Raw genomic sequence first — 8,708 nt, 5'->3', positions numbered from 1 at the left:
TTTGCAATGTGGATCATTTGAATTTATATCAAATTTCTGAGTTTACTGAGATGAGTTTAGCTTGGGTTGATTTTTTAGTACAGATAATGGAGCTTGATTCAATTAGACAATCTAGCACACTTTAGTGGAAAATGATCAACTGTGTTATTTCTGTTAGAAGGAGAGGCGAAGAAATAAGATTTTTGGGCAATGAATGTTTGTTTGTTTTAAATAGACTTTGACAAGAAAATAAAAGCATAATTAATATACGGGGTCCTTTATTCTCCCAAGGCCTTTACCAGGTGAATTGTGTATCGGCCAGAACTAATGGGATCACAACTTAAATTTAATTATTTTAGGAGTTTCATGTGATTGTAGGTTCATGATTTTCGTTAAAAGTGAACTTCTAATGTTAATTAAATTAGATACTACCATGAGAACCTTTGATTAAGAATAAATATACATGAGATATAATTAATAATTTTATTTATCTCATAATGAGGTACATGAATACATGAAACATGAACTTGATTAAAAATACTAAGAGTAGGAATTCTATTTTTCACTAAACCTATTTTTGCCTAATTTTCTTCTATTTTCTCATATCATAAGCTTATTTCACTTTATAAGAAGGGACCATACCACTTTGGTTTCTCTGGGCTCTTTTGCCAAAAAACACATTTGAAAGTTTCCTTTAACTTTGTTGATTTTGATCATCTATGAATTTCTTTAATTAGCACATTGAAACATCATTTGAATCTCTAATTGTAACTTGATCTCAGTTGATAATAGTGCTTGAGGACTTCAGTATTTTCATGTTGGTGAAGTCCTCGAAAGTTGTCATGCCTCACCTCGCTGGTGATCAAGTGGCAATCGCTACGATGTCCTAAACTAGGTGATATGAACACCCACCTTACCTTGGGATACCATAAGGCAAAACATCCTACAAACCTTCATCACAAGTAAAATCATATTGTGGGCCTCACCCAAAGATTAAATTCTTTTAATTTTTATATTCTTGGCGGTTACATTAAATAAAAAAAAAATCCTTTTATATTCTATTCTTTTTTTTTCGTTTTCCTAACCCTAGATGCCTCTTCGTCTCTTTCCGTGTTAGATCATTGTTTAAAAAAAAAAAATAGGGGAGAGACCTAGCCTCATTTTTTTCCTCTCTCTTTTTGTGTGTGGTGTCGGGGATGAGGATGGGAGAAGGGTTTCATTGGTTCACTATTGTTATTGTTGAGATAAACATCCTCTTTCTTGGATTTTTGGGCAAGTTATAGAATTTTCATTATTGTTGTCTAGATCTTGTTAGGGTGTTGTTCTTTTAGCTTTTGCTGGCATTGACTTTTGATTTTATTAGAAAGAAAGTGTTATGTTTTAGGGTTTTCTTTGATGTATTTGTTTAAGGTTTATATTATGCGCTTAGTGTTTTGATTATCTCATGATTAAATCAGCCTTTGTTAATTAGGATGTTGCACAGTGAATTTTTCTACATTGATTTGCAAGCTTGTTTGTTGCCTTCGTTCATGCACAAGTTTTTTATGTTTTAAAAGCATTATCCTTTGTTTGGTAAAAATCAGATTTTTCTAAATTTTGTTTTTCATTTGAATGTGGAATTGGATTCACTGTGGTGGCGTCACTAATTTAGCACAACTCACATAATATATATATATATATATATATATATATATTTAATTGAAGGATTATGATGGCTCCGTGTTCTGTGCCGTGTTGGTTTTTTTTTTACATATTGATAAAATACATTTCTTTTCACATAATAGTATTATAGTTCTATTTATTTTATTAATTATTTATTATTTGTTTATTATTACTTATAAGTGTATTTTGATGGTGCATGTCGAATAAAATACAAGTTTATTTTTAGTTTGTTATTTTGGATGATTTTATCTAATTCTGATTTGTAATCTTGTCAAATGTGGACCACGTGATGAGGGAATAACATATTGTAAAGGTTCTGAATAATTACTGGTTAGCTTCCGTCGAATGTCGATATACCATATCAGTGGCGGGAAGCATTATTTGAATTTGTGTGACTATATTGTTTGCTTGTGGGGTCTTAAACCTACTTCTTGAATTAGTATTGGAGCCTTTGATACTCATGCCAAAGCTCCTCAGTTTAACCTCGTTATATTTGTCTTCAGTGGGTAATCGTTTAATGAGCGAGATTAATTTGGTATAACCTTTAGGCTTATGTGGATCATTGTAATTAATATCGTTGGAATGTATTCTCAAATATAAAGTATTTAGTAGAAGCCTAAATTTGGGTTGCATTTAGTTTTTGGCGTTATACAGATAAGTATACCCCATATAAATTTGTATATATTAATATATAAAATTTTTAATTACGGTAATAGTTTACATAATTATTTAATTATTTTGGATTTTAGTGATAAAACCATTCATGTTGTAATATTTAAATGTATTAGATTTTAATTATGGCGCCTATCGTTAATTTCGGAACTTATAGATATTCATTTGTTTTAATTATGTGATTCTGATGATTTTCCTAAATACAGATTATAAGTTTAGTTTTAGCATCCAGTATTCCTTAGTATATTATATACATATGTTTTTTTATTTGTGATGTACTAAATTGTTTTGGTAAATGTTATTAAAGTCTTAATATTTAAACTCAGTTATTTCATTTCCTTTATATTTAATAGTTTAAATGTTTAATCATTGGGTTTGTCATATGTTAATTTAATTATTTATTCGTTATTTTTTGTTTTATGTGTTAGATTATATAAATATTGTATTTAATTATTGATTTACTAAATGTATTGTTGTTGATATAATTGGAATAATTTTTGTTAGAAAATGGGATCACTGAATTTTAGTATTATTGCATTGATAATAGTTTTAGACCCGACATATTTTTGTATAAAAACTCATAATCCCTAATTAACTATACACTATCCCTGTCACTAGGGGTTAAACACTGATAAACAAATGAGCTTTTAAATTTGACTCAGGTTATCGAGTTTAAATAAATGAATTATGATCTTTTGTTTTGGCATTAGTTATTTGGGAGACCTATATTTTTGTTCATAAAAATTATATCCTCTTTGAAATTTTCTGATATTTGGGTTTTCTTCTGATATTATTGTATGATATCACACTTTTGTATGCTTTTGAAATCTGTTAACTTTTCGTGATCCTAATATTTTTAGCGGGTGCTTATTGGGCTGTCAAGCTCATTAAGTTGTTCTTTTTCTCTTTCAGATCTGGAGTAAGGTTGATTGGTGGACAGCTTAGCAGGGTCGTTAAGCAAGCTGCCGTCTAGTTGTTAATGAGTTAATAAACTCCCTTTGTTGTGGGCTTAGATCTTCTTGTCTTTTGTTTAATTGTCATGTCAGACGTTTTATTTGATTTCGTTGTATTTAGAACTTTGTGGCTCTCCTTTGCTTTTGAAATTTAGTGTCATTGTTAGATGTTGTTTTTTTTTTTTAGTGTGAGACAGGTTTTAAGGCTTCTCATGACTAAATTGTTATGGCCTTGTAGGTATGTGGGCATTTGTCAACGCTTCGGGTTCAAGGCGTGACACATATGTAAAACTCACATAAAATGCAATTCTTAAATAACATAATATCAATAAGTGTTGTATTTTTGCAATTGACACACCTCTTGCGTGTGTGTACCACAAGTGCACGGGTTATCGAAGTAATAAAGCACCCAAATGGTGGGTAGTTGAATCCACATGGAATAGATGTCTAGAAACAAGAAGTATTGCTACTTAGCTAGGGTGAAAAGAAATTAATGATTGCGATTCAAACTGTTAATGAAAATAAAAATAAAGAGAAAAAAAGAGAGTGAGCAAGAGTAATCCAAAGAGGTGATCAATGGTAAAATGGTGCAATTGGACAATGCTCATCATAGGACTATTGTTTCAAGTGCAAGACTAATATAATGCTTTCCTAATAAAAGTTTAATGAGTCATGGAGATCCAAAGACACACGGTCCTATCCGATTTTCCTATTTCGATTGCTACTTTAGCCCCAATTGAACAAGTAGACTTTGTGGGCAATTCTGGAAGACTACAAGGCAATCCTTATAGCAACACCTGCAACCAAGGGTGGAGAAGCAATCCCATCTTTCTTTGAATAAACAAGGGCAACAAAAGGCCATGGCACCACCGGGTTTTCAACAATAATAAGACCCGAACATGGAGAATCGAGTTTTAGGCTTGGAGACCCGGATGACCGATCTAGAGAAAGCTTTGACTAGATTTGTTCAATTGTCGGATAAAAGGTTTCAGTTGGTCGAAGCTACACTTCACAACCACATTACTTCATTGCACAATCTAGAGAATCAAGTGGGGAAAATTGCGAAGTCATTATCAGAGAAATCTCAAGGAAGCTTGCCTAGTAACACCGAAACCAATCTGAGAGAAAATTTAAAGGCGATCACTTTGAGAAGTGGTTGTGAGGTTGAGTGAGAAGACCAATGTTGAAGCACCCGAGAATGTGAAGGTTGAGAAGAGACCAAACAAGGAGAAAGAGGTGGCAACCCCACCTTACAAGCCAAGAATCTCTTATCCTTCAAGGTTAAAGAACAACCAAAATGATGAACAATACAAGAAGTTCTTAGGTCTATTCAAGCAATTGCACATCAACATTCCTTTTGTGGAGGCATTATCCCAAATGCCTCGGTATGCAAAGTTTTTGAAGGATCTGTTGACCAACAAGAGGAAGTTGGAGGAGAGTGCATCGGTGATCTTAGATGCCTCTTATTCGGCGGTATTGCGAAAGAATATGCCGAACAAGAAGAAAGAGCCCAGAAGCTTCATCATTCTATGCAACATTGGTAATATGGGTGAAGAGATGGCATTGACGGATTTAGGAGCTAGTATCAACGTCATGCAGTATTCATTCTTTCAGAAGCTAGGCTTAGGATAGCCTAGGTCCATCGAATGACAATTCAATAGGCTGACCGAACCATTAGACATCCGAGAGGCATTATCAAAGACGTACTTGTGAAGGTTGACAAGTACTTATTTCCTGTTGACTTTGTAGTCTTGGATGTCGACAAGGATGTAGATGTTCCTTTAATACTTGGGAGGCCATTTTTGCGCACTTCCAAGGCACTTATTGACATGGATAGTGGGGAGTTGATACTGAGGGTTGGTGATGACAAGCTTACATACTACCTCGCCGAAGCCATGTGACATTCTCTTGATTTTTGATAAGTGCTTGTGTGTTAAGAATGTGAAGTATTCTTTCCTTATGATGAGCATGACTTTTATCAGGTTTAAGCGCTAATATATGTGTTTTTGTGTTCTTTTGCGTATGTAGGGTTGTGAAGCTAAGTATTTAGAAAAGAAGCCAAAAGTAGATCGTGAACGTAATATTTGGTGGAATCTTGGAAGCAACAAATGCGAAGACACAAGTGGGGCTCTAAGATACACAACGATTGCTATTTAACTAGGAGGAGAACGGATCAATGATAGTGTGAATAAGATTTATATGAAAAGATTAAAAGAAATAAGAAAGAGAGGCACGATAAAATGAGAGGAAAGACAATCGATAGATGTGGGGTACTCGGACAATGCTCCCCCTGGGACTAATGTTTCAAGTGCAATACCAACTACTATGTCTCCTAATTGATGCTTAATGAGTCATGGAAATCTTTAAACACACTGTCCTAAGCCTAAGGTCAACAGTGACTAACTCTACACTATATCCCGGTGGAGAAATCGATCAATCTCAACACCTCACACTATGTGGAGTTGCAAGACACTCTAGTGATTCCAATATATAGATCTAACCCATTGTTCCAGGCAAAAGACCCCTAGTCGCAATTAAGCCCTAGATGCTAAAGTCACTTCAACGCTTCACTCCGTTACCTATGCAACAAAGCCCCAGCGGAGGTCATCCCTTAGCCCATTCACTCTACTATGACCGCAAAGAACTCTTGGAACGTGGAGGTAAGATAAATCACATCAGAAGGGAAAGGGGGCGCTCCGCTACCTCTCAACTCACCCTCTCGTCCCCCTCCAACCTTGCTTTGTCTTTCCCTCATGGTGTGTCACTCATCCACAAAGGTTACCAAGATGGTCTCTCAACCCTATTGTTACTCTAAGGGAGAAATCATTCAACAAGCATTCAAGATTGAAACTCAATTAGAAACATCAATTAAGGAAGGTATAATAAAAGGTCAATGAAACAAAAACATCCTAGGGTTTACAAAATCCAAGTACCCACTAGGGAGTGTAGCTCTCCATGGATCAAGATGCAATCAATAATGAAATACAAAGTAAAAATATGTAATCCATAGAAAAACCCCCACGGTATTAGTGTCAATGGTCTTGTGGAGTGGCATCGTCCTCTCAAAAGGTCCCTTTGTCAAGCATAGGGCACACCTCGCCGAATAGGTGCCGATGAAATCTCCCCGAATAACTATCTTCCAAGAGAATCATGGTGTTGAAGCCGGAGAACCACTCCAAAAGCCTTGCCAAAACCCCTCTAAACCCTAGCCGCCGACCTTTCAAAAGTTGGAGAAAATATGGAAAGAAGGATGCTGAAATCAGGCTAAATGGCGGCTTTAAAAAGGGCTCGAATCAGGCATCCACACAGGCGTGGGAAATTTCCACACGCCCGTGTGGATTCTCTTGAAATCTCATTTTGAGCCGGCCGTGAACACTACAGTAAATTGCTACAATATTTTCCTACAGTACCTGCTACAACACCGGCCGAAAACACTCCTAAATCTATGTTTTTCGTTGAGGTAATATAAACGGGCACACATTTACACCATAGATCCTGACGCTTCTTCAATAGACGACCTCATTGGTGAAGATCTTACTATCAATGCACAAATTAGGATACTTGAATGTGAATGCCTCTGTGCCCCTCCACATCATTGTACTCGCTTGAATACCTAGAGGTTGGCAGATATTCTCATATCTTGAGTCCGACTTATGTCTTCGCGTTTGTTCCTTCCCAAGATTTCATCAAATAATTCATTCAAAATCTATATTAGCCTCTTTTATCAATATATAGCTTCGAACCCTACATGCATAAAAGAACACAAATACACATGTATTAGTGCTTAAACCTGATAAAAGTAATGCTCATCATAAGGAAAGAACACTTCACATTCTTATCGCACAAGCACTTATCAAACTCCCCCACACTTAAGCTTTTGCTTGTCCTCAAGCACAGAAATAAAACATTGAAGCATAGAAGAAAGAAAGATTGAAAGCGCTCAGCCTTAGGTTCGCCAAAGCATGCAAGGATAGCATTCTACAAGTAAGGGATAATTTCAACACTAAATATGAAAAATCAATGCTCTAGCTAAAAACTTGAATAAAAAAGGACAACAACCCGAAATCATGTAAGTGTGTGTAAACTCACTCAATTCAACCCAAAGTATACTCCTCAAAGTTCTAAGTAAAAGGGACTTATTTATCTACAAAACAACAAGATGGTAGCAGTTTCACACATCCTTTAAGGTAGCTCTTTCCAAAGTGGCCGCTAAGGTGTCTTTCACTCTTTCTAGGTGGTAGCTCTTACTACTGGGGTGGTAGCTTTCACTCATCCCATGAGATAGCTCTTTCTCTCATTAGGGCATAACTAGTACCCGACTTATGAGAGTAGCTCTTTTTTTTAGTGCAGTTGCGGGTAATACGCAAGGGGCATTATCAAGTTTTTGGCACCGTTGTCGGGAAGTAGGAGTTTAGAGATACTTTGCACTTTGTTATCTTAGCCATTCATCATTCATTCTACTTCACATCTTCTTATTCTATCATCGTTCTAATTTATTTTCTTTATTTTGGTGCAGCTCCAAGTTATGACCCAAGGGAATTGAAGGTGATCCTGAACTTGAACGTACACTCAGAAGAAAGATTAAAGAACCTGTGCAAGAACCGTCAAATCTAGTTGAAGTTGAAGTTGAAGGGTCTGATAACATGGTAGAACATAATGAACAATAGAGAACATTTTTTGAATACGCCAGACAGTTAGTATTGGGGACATAATCTAGCATTGTGCTGCCCCGATTACAGCTCCGAACTTTGAGCTAAAGCAAGCATTCATCCAAATGATATGGCAGTCAGTACAGTTCAATGGTTTGGCCGATGAGGATCCAAACAACCATATTGAAAACTTCTTAGAAGTTTATGACATGCTAAAGATTAATGGTGTTATGGATGATGCTAAAAGATTGTGGGCTTTCCCATTCTCCCTAAAAGAAAGAGAAAAGTAGTGGATAAATTCTTTACCACGACCATCCATTATGACATGGAATGAAATGGTCGAAGCTTTTCTTGCAAGGTATTTCCATCCGGGGAAATCGGCGAACCTTCGTAATGAAATATCATCATTTGTTCAGATGGAGCTTGAATCCTTGTTTGAGACATGGGAGCGATTCAAGGATCTCTTGCGGAAGTGGCCATAGCATGGTTTCCCTGAATGGATGGTCATTCAGACTTTTTACAACGGGTTGAATCCAAGTACAAGACAATTTCTAGATGCTGCCGCAGGAGGTACAATAGGGAACAAGACCCCTGAAAAAGCCTGATAGTTTGTAGAGGAAATGTCCATGAATAGCTACCAATGGAATGCAAGGGAAAAGAAGAAAGTGGACGGGCTCCATAAAATTGATGCGGTTACATCCTTAGCAGCCAAGTAGAGGCATCGAGCAAGAAATTGGATACGTTAACTTCACCGAGGATGACCGTGATGACGAGTTGTGATGGTTGTGGGGGT

The 8,708-nt window shown here is 36.2% G+C and overlaps 1 non-coding gene across 1 annotated transcript; it reads right to left on the bottom strand.

The window, feature by feature from the left end:
* Positions 1-8,298: 8,298 nt before the first annotated feature.
* On the bottom strand, positions 8,299-8,405 carry LOC120281439. Its single transcript, XR_005542578.1, has one exon. It is a non-coding gene; the product is annotated as a small nucleolar RNA R71 (small nucleolar RNA).
* Positions 8,406-8,708: the final 303 nt, after the last annotated feature.

This window comes from Dioscorea cayenensis, chromosome 17 (genome assembly GCF_009730915.1).
Source record: "Dioscorea cayenensis subsp. rotundata cultivar TDr96_F1 chromosome 17, TDr96_F1_v2_PseudoChromosome.rev07_lg8_w22 25.fasta, whole genome shotgun sequence".
NCBI lineage: Eukaryota > Viridiplantae > Streptophyta > Magnoliopsida > Dioscoreales > Dioscoreaceae > Dioscorea > Dioscorea cayenensis.
The sequence above is the reverse complement of the archived record's forward strand: the minus strand, read 5'-3'. Positions and strand labels throughout refer to the sequence as shown.